This window comes from Schistocerca serialis, chromosome 7 (genome assembly GCF_023864345.2).
Source record: "Schistocerca serialis cubense isolate TAMUIC-IGC-003099 chromosome 7, iqSchSeri2.2, whole genome shotgun sequence".
In the NCBI taxonomy this organism is placed as follows: domain Eukaryota; kingdom Metazoa; phylum Arthropoda; class Insecta; order Orthoptera; family Acrididae; genus Schistocerca; species Schistocerca serialis.
In genome coordinates, this window is record NC_064644.1 from 42,864,583 (window position 1) to 42,879,448 (window position 14,866).

Below are 14,866 nucleotides of genomic sequence, written 5' to 3' on the forward strand. Positions count from 1 at the left end.
TTCCTGCATTGCGATTTAGTGTACTGAACTGAAATATTTTTCACAAGAGGGTAGCCGCTTGCCGCTGAACGTTCTTTTGCAGACGCGTAGATGGCGAGCCAGCAGTAGACTGGAACTGTGTCTTGTGTACGCTCCAGACTTGCGGTAATTTTATTGCGTGCACAGATTTGTGCGGAGATGTCTGCGCAGACACGTTGTTGTTTGTATACCGTACTCCACCGTTGATTAATAGCTTTGAAATTTGTCGTCTGAGTACATTAGCTTCACACTGAAAGTCTTTGGTTCATTTTGAAAACATTATTGTTTTGATTTCGACACCATAGAATAACAACGAGATAACCACAGTCTAACGCACAGTTCGTGGAGATCCTGTAAAAGTCGTGTTTTGTGAGAAGGGTGAACCTCACATGAGTATTATTTTACCCTTTTTAATAAGGTCAGTTCATAATAGTGCGAAATTATACACTCTCAAAATATTGGTGATTATCAAATTATTAGGAAGAACCTTAAACACTCTGACTTGTTCGTTATTCAGGGATAAGTATCAGCAGAATGATTTTAGCTAATGGATGCATGTACCGTTAAATCATAGAAACAATCAATTTAGCATTCCTCTCCCTACTTCATCCTAGTTGATGGTTTGTGATTTTGTTGGATGAGTGAGAGAAAATGATGCCTCACTCCCCATAATGTATATTGTTAACGCATTTATTTGCTTAGTTTCCGGTTTTATTTAAATATATTGGGGTCAAAAGTAATTGGTGTTGAACAAGTTATTGCACAATACATATTTCAGGATTTAGGTCTGCAGAAATAAATAGTGTCACACTACTAACTCATTTGCAGCAGACTTATTTAATTCAGCTCTTGATGGTCTAACAACTCTGATGATGGATTTAGTGCTTTGAAGAAATAAATTACATCTGGTAAAAGTTGTCCAAAGTATTTCAATCTACAGCCCTAGTATTGTTGGGTAACACAAGGTAACTGAAGCTCATGTAAAAGAAACTGGAAATTTTATCAGAGATCACAACATGTCCAAGACTAATTACAGAAGATGTTTCGAGAACTTCACTAATGTCACTAGAGAAAAAGGAAATGAGGTTTACAAGTGGGCGACATACTTCCAAGGAAAAGAACATGACAGTATAGACTGTGGTGAGGGCAGTCAGAAAAACAGTAGAAAGATTCAGTTATGAATTCAGTGAAATAGAAGAACAAATAAGTTCTTGATATTAAGGAGTGTGAAAAATTGTACAGTTGTCACCTTATGTCTGTAGTGATTAAACTGAATTAGAATGTCTTGCTCATAATTTCCTTACATAAGATTTTCATAAGAGGATAGCATGAGGTGAAGCAAGGTTTTAAAACCTTCAGAAGCGATAATTCTGCATAAGAAACAAATTTCACTTGTCATGTATTTGTGTGATGCCAAGAAACCTATCACCACTGTGAACTAACCACTAATCAATACTCGTTTTACAATGAAAGCCTGGAATATTTTAACCTAATCCTTTTCTAGACCTGCAGCTACCTTTCGTCATGCAACAAGACGAGAGATATCTGAGCCAAAATCCTTTGCTTACTATTTAAATTAGTATTTTGTCAGCCACACAACTTATGATATAGGATACATTGACTTAATTCAAGGAAACACACAAGCCATATATACACCCAAATAAATACATACACATTTTTTTAGTGAGGGGAAGATATATGGCCAGCTGTGGCATTGTAAGTTGAACCATCTTCGCAGTGCCTTAAGTAATTTAAGAAATACACAATATAAATATCCAGACCAAAGTGATGAATGAAAATTTGTACACCACTATGTCACCCTGGCGCAGTGGCTTTGCACAACTGCACAGGCTACCCTAGCACGCCTCCCTCCTCAGTCCAAATTCCCATTCATGTCTCAGCCCAATTTGTGAACTTTAATTTAGGAAAATCTGAATCAGTTCCCATGGACATACCATAGCTCACTCCCCAGTGGACAATACATATGCCACACTTGAATATTACAGCCACCATACCACATCCTGCAGCAGTCCAGTTACAGCTCTTTCCAATCCTACATTAGCAGGAACTGTCATTCCAACATGTCCACTGGTCTCACCAACTCCCTGGCCTGTCTTCTGGTCCCCTTCTCTTTCCTTTCCTCATGTCTTCTTCTTCCCATTTCTCTTTCGTCCTGACCTTTAATGTCACTTTTCTCTATATTTTTGTGATCATTATGTTATTAAGTGCTCATTTTGCTATAGTAAATTACATTAATACTTGTTCCATAGATCATGAATACGACGTTTTTTAATGACATGGAACTTGTCAATTTAACATAAGTTTTCATTACACTTTTTTTTCGTAGTTACTACTTCATATCAAAAAATTCGCCTATTGAGTAAAAGGAGTTGTCATTCAGAAATTCTTTTAATTTGTTTTTAAATACTGGTAAGCTATGTGTCAGACTTGTAATGCTATTTAGCAAATGACCAAAAATTTTTGTGTCAACATAAGTCACCGCTTTCTGTGCCAAACTCAGATTTAACCCGGACTAGTAATGGAAATGTCGTGTGGCTAGGGCCTCCCGTCGGGTAGACCGTTCGCCTGGTGCAGGTCTTTCGATTTGACGCCACTTCGGCGACCTGCGCGTCGATGGGGATGAAATGATGATGATTAGGACAGCACAACACCCAGTCCCTGAGCGGAGAAAATCTCCGACCCAGCCGGGAATCGAACCCGGGCCCTTAGGATTGACAGTCTGTCACGCTGACCACTCAGCTACCGGGGCGGACACCCAGACTAGTGAAGATCATCCTTTCTTCTAGTGTTGTAACTACGCCTTTTGCTACTATATTTGGATTGAGATGGGTTATTAATAACAAATTTCATAAGTGAATATATGTATTGAGAAGGTACTGTGAATATCCTGAGTTCCTTAAATAAATGTCTGCAAGGTGATCATGGGTGGACTCCAGGAACTGCACTTTTGTGTAATGAATACCTTTTCTCTTAGTGATGAATTACACCAAAATATGATGCCATCTGAGAGCAGCAAAAGAAAATAAGTTTTAGTAGGTGAATTTACTGAATATGTTTATCACCAAAATTTGCAATAACACTAAGAACTTAAGTAACTGAACCTAACTGTTTCAGCAGATCGTCAATGTGTTTCTTCTAATTCAATTTCTCATCAGAGCACACACCCAGAAATTTTGAATAGTCTGGCTTATCAACAGATTTCTGTCCAAGGTTAAAATTTATCAATGGTGTTATGCCGTTTACTGTACAAAACCGTATATACTTCGTTTTCTCAAAATTTAGTGAGAGTCCATTTGCAGAGAATCACATAATAATTTTCTGCAAGGCATTATTTACGATTTCCTCAGCTAATTCTTCTTCTTCTTTTTTTGTGTGATTACTATACTTGCATAATCAGCAAAAAGAAATAGCTTTGCGTCTTCTTGAATATAGAGCAGCCATTCATTAATATGTGTTAAGAACAGCAAGAGGCCCATGACTGAACCCAGTCGGACACGATTCTTGATACCTCCTGAGCTAGAAGACTCTGCTGATTTTTCAAACTATATGTACTGTCACTGAATTACCTCTCAGCAGCCCCACCTCCCTCTCTCTCCCCATCCATCCCCATCCAAACTGCCACATTTCTTTCCTCTTAGTTCATCCCAGGTGCCTCATTCCTTTTATTTCCTCTCATACATATGAGGTTGTGCGTACTTTCATAAGTAGTCTGTGTCACTGGGTGATTTCAGTGGGTATGTTTATGTGTCAGAACGTTATGATGGCCTACTTAATGTTATGTTGTTTACCTTTAGGATGCTAAACATGAACAGTTTACTGTGGCACGACTTCTACTGGTCCTTGTACAAGCATGGATGATGAAAGTCTTATGCGTATGTCACATGATGATGTGAATTTGAGATTCCAGATATCTACGTCTACAAAGATACTCTGCAAACCACGTCCGCTGCATGTACCCTGTGCCAATACTTGTCATTTCCCCTCCTGTTCCGCTTGCAAATAGAGCGAGGGAAAAACGACTGTCTGTACACCTCCGTATGAGCCCTAATTTCTCATATCTTATGTTTGTGGCCCTTACGTGCAATCTGTGTTGGTGGCAGTAGAATTGTACAGCAGTCAGCTTCAAATACCAGTTCTCTAATTTGTCTCAATAATGTTCTCAAAAAGAACATCGCCTTGCCTCCAGGGATTCCCATTTGAGTTCCTGAAGCATCTCCATAACACTTCCATGTTGTTCGAAACTACCGGTAACAAATCTAGCAACCCACCTCTGAATTGCTTCAGTGTCTTCCTTCAACCCAACCTGGTACAGGTATATAGGGGCTGTTCTCAGAACATCTAAACTGGTCTATGCACGTACTAAAAATAAGAATAATCTTCACAAAGATTTAAAATTACTTACTTTGGTCCAAAAAGGTATCCATTATTCAGGAAAATACATTTACATTAACTTGCCAGCAGCTATAAAAAGTTTAGCTACTAGTGAAGTCAGTTTAAAAGGAACTGAGAGGATTCATTAGTGGCCAACTTCTTCTACTTCACTAATGAATTTCTTAGTAGAATCAACTGATGCGTGTTTGTTAATAGTGTGGTGGTATTTGTACAACCTGACTTCCGTACAAATTCAGTGCAGTAATAAGATTGTTGCTAATAAGTGTTGTAAAGTGATTTTCTGCTTGGTATTTGTTACCTTGTAAATGAAAATATGTTTAATTTTTTTTACTCATTTTTTATTGATGAATATTATTTGACTTGGGATCTGTGGAAGGTACCTATGTTAGCATATTTGTTTCTCATTATAAATGTTTAGTTTGTATTCTTGTTTTCCTGACATGTTCTACATCCCAGACAATCTCCTCACTGTGGATCAATTGGAATGAAAAGTACATCTAATTTAATGTAATCTTCATCTCCGAGTACCACTTTCACCCAGTCTCCCCAATTGTATGTTGGATGTTTTCCCATCTCTGCCTTCCCTTACTGTTTTTGGTAGCTATGGCCCCCTTTAGTACCATGAGAGTTATTCCCCTACATGTCCTATTATCTGGATGTATTTCAGTCTCTTTCTTCCCTTACAGTTTTTGTCAGCTTTGGCTCCCTTTAATACCACAACAGTTATTCCTGTACACATGTCCTATCATCCTCTCCCTTCTTGTAGTCTGTGTTTTACACATACTACATTCCTTGCCAGTTCTCCAGAGGCCCACATAATTTCATATCTTATCAGCCCACTTAACTTGCAGCATCCTTCTATAACACCATGTCTCAAATGCTTCAATTATTTGCTTTGCTCCTGGACTTCCCAAAGTCCGTGATCACTTTCACACAGTTGCTACAGGTGAACATTCTCAGAAACTTCTTCCTCAAATTAAGGCCTGTATTTGATTTTAGCAGATTTCTCTTAGCAAAGAATGCTCTTTCTACCTGTGATAGTATATTTCATACTGTATGTCCTCCTCACTTCATACATGATGCATTGTTTTGCTTCCACGATAGTCAAATATCTTCTCTTCATCTACTGCATGCACTCCAGTTTTGATGTTAAATTTAGTGCTAATCTCATTTCTGCTGTTGCTGACTACTTTCATATTTCTTTGGTTTGACCTCATTAGACTTTTCACCCCATTCAGCAGGTCCTGTACTTCTTCTTCAGTTTCATTGATGATGGCAGTGTTATCAGAAAATCTTATGATAGGTACCTTCCACCCTGATCTTAAACCTGTCGTAAAACTTTCTTTTTTTTCCATCACTAGTTCTGTGATGTACAGATTAAACAGTGGGGGAAAAGACTGCATCCTTACTTTACAGCCTTTATCCGAGAACTTTTTCAGTTCTTATTGTTCCCTTTCAATTCTTTTACATAATGTATATTACTTTTTTTCCATGTCACTGACACCTATTTTTCTCAAAATTTCAAGCATCTTGACCATTTTATGTTGTCTAACGCTTTTTCTAAATCAACAAATCCTGTGAAAATGTCTTTATTTTTCTTAAGTCTTGCTTGTTCCATTATGGAGTTCAAAGTCATAACTGCCTCACTGGTGCATTTAATTTTCCAAAAGCAAAACTAGTCATCATTTAACAGATCCTCCATTTTCTTTTCTGTTCTAATGTGTATTATTTTTGTCAGCAACAAGGATGTATGAGCTGCTCAGCTGATTGAGTAGTAGTTCTCACAGTTATTATAAATGGAAAGTACAATACTGTGTGTGTTCTGCAGTATTAATTTGTTTCATTAACCAATTTTCAGCTTATAAGTCAGTCACCAGACTTTAACTGACTATCGTGTGATGATGGCTGTGTGAGCCAAAAACCAGTTATCTAAATAAATTAATGTTGTAGTATATCCACAATATTGTGCTTTTCACTTATAATTTTGAAGTTGTTTTACCAAGAAGTGATGGAAGAACCAGTTAACATGATAGTTGTCACATATCTTAGTCCTTACTATCTTTGGGGTGTGTGCAAGATATTTTTTCTAAATGATGGTACGTCTCCTGATAAGCCCATACACACTAACTTCAATCGTGTTGTTGCAATTCTCCAAAGATTTTGGAAATACTGAAGGAATGTCATTTGTACCTCATACTGTATTTGATTGCAAGTCTTCTACAGCTCTGTTCAACTCTGACTCTAATTCTAGATCTATGTCTTCCACATTGACACCCATTTCTTCTTCTGTCACACCATTAGACAGTTTAGAAGCCCTCTGTGTTCCTTACACATATCCTCTTCATACATATTAGTCTGTTGTAAAGTATATGGCAATGTTCCGTTAATCAAATGACATTCAAAAATGAGTCATATATTCCTTACATTAAAAGCTGTATGTGTACCATGTTTATTTATAAATGAAACAATAGATTTTCTGAGAGAGTTTGTTGAAACCTGTGGTACTTATTGCCAGGCAAGAAGCTCTGTACATAATCCTGAAAGCAGAAGTTGCCAAAACATTCATGTCTTCCAAACCAGCCAGAATGTCACCTTTTCAATTTTATGACAACCTACCACTGTAAAGCTGTTTAAAATCAAGTTAAAGTGGCTTGCTATTGCTATGTTTGTCACAATGTTGTAATGACCAATGCAGTTTTAACTTACAATGTCATACATTGATAATCTTCTGTGGACTTACATCTGTAAATAGTGTGATGTGTTGTGCTCCAAAACACTTGTTGCTTTATAAATGCACTCCACTGTCATGAAAGATTGTTGCCTATTCTGCTTTATGGAGTGGACATGCCTCCAATTTCCAGATTATTGGATGGCGTTGCCTGTCAGTACTTTGTTTCTGTTCACAAATTGAACATAACTCCTCCAGTTTAAGTGTGTGTGTGTGTCAGCATGTGAATAGTCAATAAACGTTTTTGATTCTATAGTACTTGTGTCCAGCAACGAGCCTGTCTTTTGTCAAATTTGTTGAAATTGGCAGTATTTTACTTTCTGTATACCTGCAGTTCACCAAATGATTCCTTTATATCTCCGCCAATTGATACATCCCTTTCATTTTGTTTCATGTCTTCCATGTGACCCAGCCTTGCTCATTCCAGTGGTGGGGAAGGAATTATAATTTTCCAAATGATTGGTGTTTGTGGTGTACATTACATTCTAGAATCCCGTGTCTGCTACTCTTCTGAGCACTATGTATATATATTTATCAGCAAATAATAATTGTAAGGTTGTAATTAAATGTAATGTAAGTGTAGGCTAAATGGGTCATTGCGTTTTTCCCGCTAAATTGAGAGAGAATTAGAGACTTCAAATGCAACATGATTTTAGGCTCTGTAAATTATCTCATTTTGTCGGCCAAACTTTGTGCAAGTTAAATTCAGTCAGGTACACAGTTAATGATGTTAATGTGAAGTGTAAGTGTCAGAGAAGTGCAAAATAGTTTTTTTTTGTCCAAAGCATCAGATTACAAGTTGAAGGAGGAAAAGGGAAGGGAATGGACTGTGCTATACTTATGACTTGTACAACACAAATTCACAGAGCATTTTAGACTGACTAGCCAAGAAGCCGGTTACATCAACTGTTAGGAGCTGCTAATGTGAGGTCCTTGAGCGTGCACTGAGTGGGGCAATCAGGGCAGAGATAAATGTCTTTAATCATCTGAAACTCGCCACAATTGCAGAGGTTAGATGGTATTGGGAATCTCCATTTTAGAAGATTTGTTTTTTATCTTCTTGTTCCTGGCTACAGTCTATTCAGAGAGTTACACAATGGCCAGTGGCTTGTTCTTCTGATGATAGGGTTCCACGCAGAGCTGATCTTCTGAAGTTGAGCACATCTCCAATTCAGGCTGAGTTTTGTGTTGAGAGCTATCAGTTACTCTGAGGAAGCTATTTCTTGATTTCAGCCATTTGGTAGGCAGTCAGATGCCATGTATTGAGTGTTGTTCAGATGAGGAGGACTTCATTTTCACTATGGGGCCATTGTCTTTTGTTGAATTGCCGTTGGAGCAGTTCCACCCAGACAGTAGACCTCATCAGCAGGAGTATGTTTTAGGCAGCTGGTGACACATTTTGTTGAGTGCAACATCGACTTGTTTAGCACAGGTGAATTTGTGCCAAGTGACAGACACACAATAATCATTGGAAGAATAACAAACTGCTAGTGCAGTTTTTTAAACCACTTAATGTTTAGTAACCCAATTTGAAGATCAGCATGTGTGAAGTAGTAGTGTCATTCAGTGTGACTGGTTATTGGTGTAAATATTAAAAAAACATTGGGACCGGTATACTGCCCTGAGATGACCATTTTCCCATCCTTGCCACCCGCTTCTTCTGCCCTGAAGTTTCATAAAGGACATTAGATTTTTGAGGAGGCCTCTGATAGCCTTTGTCAATGTGTAACTTTTTGTTATAGTGCAAATTGTTTTGACCAAGAGTCTAAGATTAACCGTAACATACCCATTGCTGAATCTATGAGAGCCACATTTGTGATTTTGCTGTTTTCAAAGCCATTGTCGATGAGTTGTGAGAGATTTAATATTTACAAAACTGTGCCTTTTTCTGCATAGAAACTGGCCTCTTGATGAGTGAGAAGGGTTAATATCGCATCTGAAATTGTGGTGTTGTAGCTTCTTTCATACGTTTTGCAGAGGTAGGTGAGGACAGATAGGAGATGGATTCAAAAATTTTCGGGACTGGTGCTGCCATCTTGCACCACTAGATGGCGAGAGCTGCAGATGAGTCAGTGTGCAGAGTGGCATTCAGCTGGCAGGACGTGTTGCGTGGTTGGTTGGTTTGGGGAAGGAGACCAGACAGCGTGGTCATCGGTCTCATCGGATTAGGGAAGGATGGGGAAGGAAGTCGGCCGTGCCCTTTCAGAGGAACCATCCCGGCATTTGCCTGGAGTGATTTAGGGAAATCACGGAAAACCTAAATCAGGATGGCCGGACGCGGGATTGAACCGTCGTCCTCCCGAATGCGAGTCCAGTGTCTAACCACTGCGCCACCTCGCTCGGTACGTGTTGCGTGTCCACAGTGATTTCCGTAATACTCTGCGTTTGGTGTGTGGTGATTTTACGATGGATCCGTGAATGGAACAGCGTGTGTATCAAATTCTGTGCGAATCTCTGGAAAAGTGCTACGGAGACCGTTGCAATGATTCAACAAGTGTTTGGGGGACTGAGTATGAGCCATACACGTGTGTTTGAGTGGCATGCTCAGTTCAGGGCCAGCCGTACAGACGTCGAAGATGAAGCTCACACTGGAAGGCCTATTAGCTGCACAACACCAGACATTGTTGCCAAACTTCAACAGTTGGTTCATGCGGATCGACGTCAAACCATTTGAGACCTTGCGGATGAAGTGTGTATTGGTTATAGGACATGTCAATGAATGTTGACAGATGAATTGGGCATGCATGGTGTCGCCGCAAAATTTGTGCCAAGGATCTTGACTGACAATCAGAAGGCACAGCGTGTTGAAGTGTGCATGGACCTTGGTCAGACCGCATCTGATGATCCAGCCTTCTTGTCACAGGTTATCACCAGCAACGAGAGCTGGATTTACAGTTATGACCCAGAGACAGCAACAATCATCCTGGTGGAAGAGCCCGGGCTCTCCAAGACCCAAAAAAGCAACAGCAAAGTGAAGAGAACAATCATCGTTTTCTTTGATACCAAGGGAATTGTGCACAAAGAATTCACCCCACCCAACCAAACAGTGGATTCTGCGTACTACTGTGACATTTTGCGATGGCTCCATGAAAATGTGCGGCAACGACGGCCCAAACTTTGGCATCAAGGGAACTGGCTGGTGCATCACGATAACGTGCCCTGTCACACGTCCTTGCTCACCAGGGCCTTTTTGCCCAAAAACATGACAGTTGTGGCCCACCAACCGTACTCACCAGATCTGGCACCTTGCAACTCCATGCTATTCCCAAAACTGAAACTCAAGTTGAAAGGCCGTAGGTTCAACATTCAAGAGAGGATTCAAGAAGCATCGCTTGCAGTGACAAACACCCTCAAAGAACAGGACTTCCAGAAATCGTTTGACCAGTAGCAGAAGCACTGGGACTGGTGTGTTTGTGGGGATGGGAACTATTTCAATGGTGATAGTGACGATTAGTCCAAAGGTAAGGTTTTCAGCAGATGGCAGCACCAGTCCCAAAAATTTTGGATAGCACCTCATATAGGGTGGATGCCTCCAAGACCAGTATGCGACTTTCCCTATTTTAGGATAGCAATAATTGTGAGTTTCCTCCAAATGTTAAGGAACATTCTAGATTGCTGAAAAGCTCTAGTAGCCACTGCTTTGTTTTAGCTCCAGAATGTTTAATTCAGTCTGCTGAGGTATTGTCCAAGCCTGCAGTGTGCCTTACTATTCTCATAGTAATTACCCTATTTAGTTCTTCACTACTGAAGGGTGAAAGGTATTAGTAGTTCCTTCATCTGCATTTCTAGTTAGTTTGAAGGTTTTTTTTATTATATTTGCCGTTTTCCAGAAGCCAGCTGGCTATTTGGTTAGTGTTTATTGGAACATGGTGTGGAGAATGTGTTGGCTAATGATTGAAGCATCTCAGGAGTTTCAGTGGCTTTTGTCTGCTTCATCTTGTATCTAGTTCTTTGCTTATCTTTATCTAATTTCCTCTTGTGGCAGGAAATATTGAAGTGATTAATTGTTAGCCAGCAGAATTTTTTTTCTAAGAGAAGGGACTGGCTTTGAGTAGGAATGTATGTATTTTCAGATATGTAGTCACACCTGCAGCCTTTTGGGATGGATTGTCTTGGGCTCCTTTTAACTGCTCCAATACATGGGTCACAGGTCTTTAGTGTTAGGGTTATTTAAGCCACAGGATTACACAATAGGGTTTGAACTTCTTCCATTTTGCTTTTTGGAAGTTATACCTGTGCCAGAATTTGACATTTTGTGGACAAACAGTGTGCATTACTTTGCATATTATTGGCCTATACGGGAGGCAGGAGGGGAGGAGGAGGACATGGAGGTTGGTATTGGAGGCCAAATATCTTTTAGGCACTGATGTCTTAAATGTTGACCTTTGATGGGTGCACAGAGTTTATCATCAGTGATCAGCTATTAAGTTGTTTGTTTCAAACCATGGAATAACAGCCTCTCCATTGTTACTGCCTTCAGGTTAGCCCCACAGGATGCTGTGACTGTTAAAATCTCAGATGATGAAGTTGACTTCATGTCTGTTGAAGTTGTTAACTTTGTTTCTTTTAGAAGTCAGCATTGCATGTTTTTCATATCAGAGGGATTCTGCAGTCATTGTTCAGCAAAAAACACTTCTGTTTCGTGCACGTTTCTTAATTAGATTGGTAGGTTTGCTTTGACAAACACTGGACTACCATCTGTATGACCTTTCTGCTGCTAGCTTCACACTATTTAGTTTTGACCTTTTTTGTTGTCTCCATGTGAGGAGATAGAACAAATCACAGTTGTATATCTGACATGGGTCCTGTAATAGTTGTTGTTTGTATGTGCATAGAAATAATTTTAATTTTTTAACCTGAGAAGGTCCCTTTGGTAGTCACTGCATTGCATTGATGAGATGCTTCTGGAATGAAAAACTTACCCATTGCACACTGTTAGCCAGGGAAAGTATTGCTACATCAGCTAGGACATACTCTTCAAATTCCATATAGACGACTTTTTTTAAAGCATTATAAATCAGAATATTATGTGTATCAGTAAAGAAAGCAGTTACTCTGAAAAAAGCCTTTACTGAGCTGCTGTTCTCATTTACTAGTCATTTAGGTAATTTTACTGTTCTAGAGAACCATGCAGTCGTGTACATTTGGAAAAATTGTATCCAGTGTAACCCTCTGCTTACCAGAAAATTTGTACAGCATTGCCTACCAGTTGGACCTCTCAGGCCCGTCTTGTTTAAATTGACATAAATTGACACTATTTTGACTACTTGTGATGCGAATGACTTTCGAGATATAAATGCTTTTAAAATTTACAGTTAAAGTTTACATTTTAAAAACACAATTTTTATACTTTTACTGGTGGCTTTTGTTCTTATTGCACATTTGCGCAGGGTCTACTGACAATATCTCAATGTTTCAGGCAGACAGTTTTGGTGCACATCTTCTCCTTTTCTTAGCTGGTGGTTTCACTGCTCATCCTGGACCAGACACTAATAATGAATTCATTGACTTCTTTACCCCTGCTAGTTGCTTTCCCAAATTGATGATGAAAATCTGATGTTTTATTTTTTATTGGCAGCCAGCATCATCCAAATTATGTTTGCATTCATTACAATTACATTGATCATGTTGAAGAAAAACACCAATGACCAGTGCATTGTTTTTCTCTTCATACTGTAGAATTGCACCTCCTGCTCCATGGTGTCAATGCTACCCTTTGTGGCTTTGTATGTCGTCATAACTTCAGGCTTCTTTACTTGTGATGATGACACCTTTGGCTGGTCACAAAGAGAGCTAAGGAACAAAAGAGGATATCATCACATCTGGTTAAAAACACACCCTTTTGGTGTAATAAAATCGGCAGGCAGTTCACCTTTTTTTTTTACAGATAGTACCAACTAGTGTCAGATCTTTGATAACACGTAATTAGCTAAATTGAGAGTTGTAAAAAAAATATCACAGGGTATATTAAGTCCAGGGTTTTCACAACATTCTCTCCAGCAAGTCACATGGCTCTGGTTTCTTCCTCCTTCCTCAAATACACTGTCATCTTCTAGCAGTAGCTTGTTGCACTGTTACAAATTGCCCAGAACTTTATTCCATACCTACCAGGTGTTGATGGGATGTATTGTCGAAATGGACAGTGACATCAAACTGTGACCAACTGTTCAATGACGGTTGTGCACCATCTTGAAAGGTAGGCATCCTTAAGGGCAATTTCCCATATCTCAGAAACTTCTCTGATTAGTTCAGTTTGTCAGTTGACCGATGTTCAGATCGAGCTGCTGATTTGTCAAAGCACCACACCCACAGAGTAGCATGGAAGTGGTTGGAAGGCATAATTTCAGCGAACAGTGGTCGGCCATCCTCATCACTCCAAAGGTGACTGATATGTTCATTTCTTGACTTGTAAACTCCAGTCAGCATCAGTACACCAAGAACTTTTTTATCTCATCCATATCTATATCCACCCAGTCCTCATAAACAATTTGACCTTCCTTGTTGGTCCAGATACACACTTTGTTGATGAAGGGTACCTGAAAGAACAACATAAAATAAGACTCCTCACTGTCATAGTTCCTAATCAAATAACTGTCCACAGCTCGTGGTCTCGCAGTAGCATTCTCGCTTCCCAAGCTCGGGGCCCCGGGTTCGATTCCCGGTGGGGTCAGGTATTTTCACCTACCTCGAGATGACTGGGTGTTGTTGTGTCGTCATCATCATCATCATCCATCCCCATTACTGTCGGAGGAAGGCAATGGCAAACCACGTCCACTAGGACCTTGCCTAGTATGGCAGTGCAGCTCTCCTGCATCGTTCCCCTATGCTCTGTTAAGGAGTATGGGACTTCATCATCATCAGTCAGATAACTTGTTCGTCCCTGGTCTTCTTTCAATACATCTACCAGAAATTCCAGCTTGAGGAGCTGTAGCCCGTATTTCATTCCCATTACAAGAAAACAGTAAGTGACACTCAACAGGATTTGCACTAAATTGTTCTTCTCCATGTTTGTAAAAGGATTCTTCATTATCATCATCTTCATGTACTTCTGCATTTTTAACGACAACTACCTCATTATCATTATCGTCATCACTGGAAGATTCACATTCATTAGGTGGGTTTCCAGAATCAGAAGACTGCTCCAACAATTCCCTTACCTTATCATCTGATAGTTCTCTTCTCCATAACATTTTCAGTTTGTAGAACAGACAATTGTTATGAAATAATGTACCAAAATAAACAAGCGTCTGTCACAAGGAGGACTGCTGAACACTGAATGAATAACAGTGCCTGTCAACAGTGGCAAATGACGTAACATGCTGCACAGGTTGTTGAAATATTGTTCTAACTGTACGGGCCTGTAAGACCTGTCTGGGAGGAAATGTGTGCCAACACTTTAACGCAAAGTCATATGTAATTTTTTATAATTTTTTTCCCAAAATTACGAATAACTTGACAAATTAGGAAAAGTCATAAAATTTGATTAAAATAGAAAGTATATTTACTAATGGAGAAGGTATTAAACATCATGGCCAGGATCTAGACATGGAGAGCACCCTGCCACAGTGGCGGCCACGATGTGGGCTTACCATGGCTGTCCGCATTCAGTCACTCTTTTCTGAGCTTCAGCAATTGCCTTTACCACCTCTCTTCTCCACTCATGCACATACCCATCCGTGGTGTGTCTCTCGGCTGCAACTCTGTCTT

At 39.6% G+C, this 14,866-nt stretch overlaps 1 protein-coding gene across 1 annotated transcript in view; it reads left to right on the forward strand.

Moving 5' to 3' along the window:
- Positions 1 to 290: 290 nt before the first annotated feature.
- LOC126412716 (probable splicing factor YJU2B) overlaps positions 291 to 14,866 on the forward strand; it is a 70,658-nt gene continuing 56,082 nt past the window's right edge. Inside the window, exon 1 of the mRNA XM_050082434.1 lies at positions 291 to 436. The gene's annotated coding sequence lies outside the window, so the exon portion shown is untranslated. The remainder of the gene's footprint in view (positions 437 to 14,866) is intronic.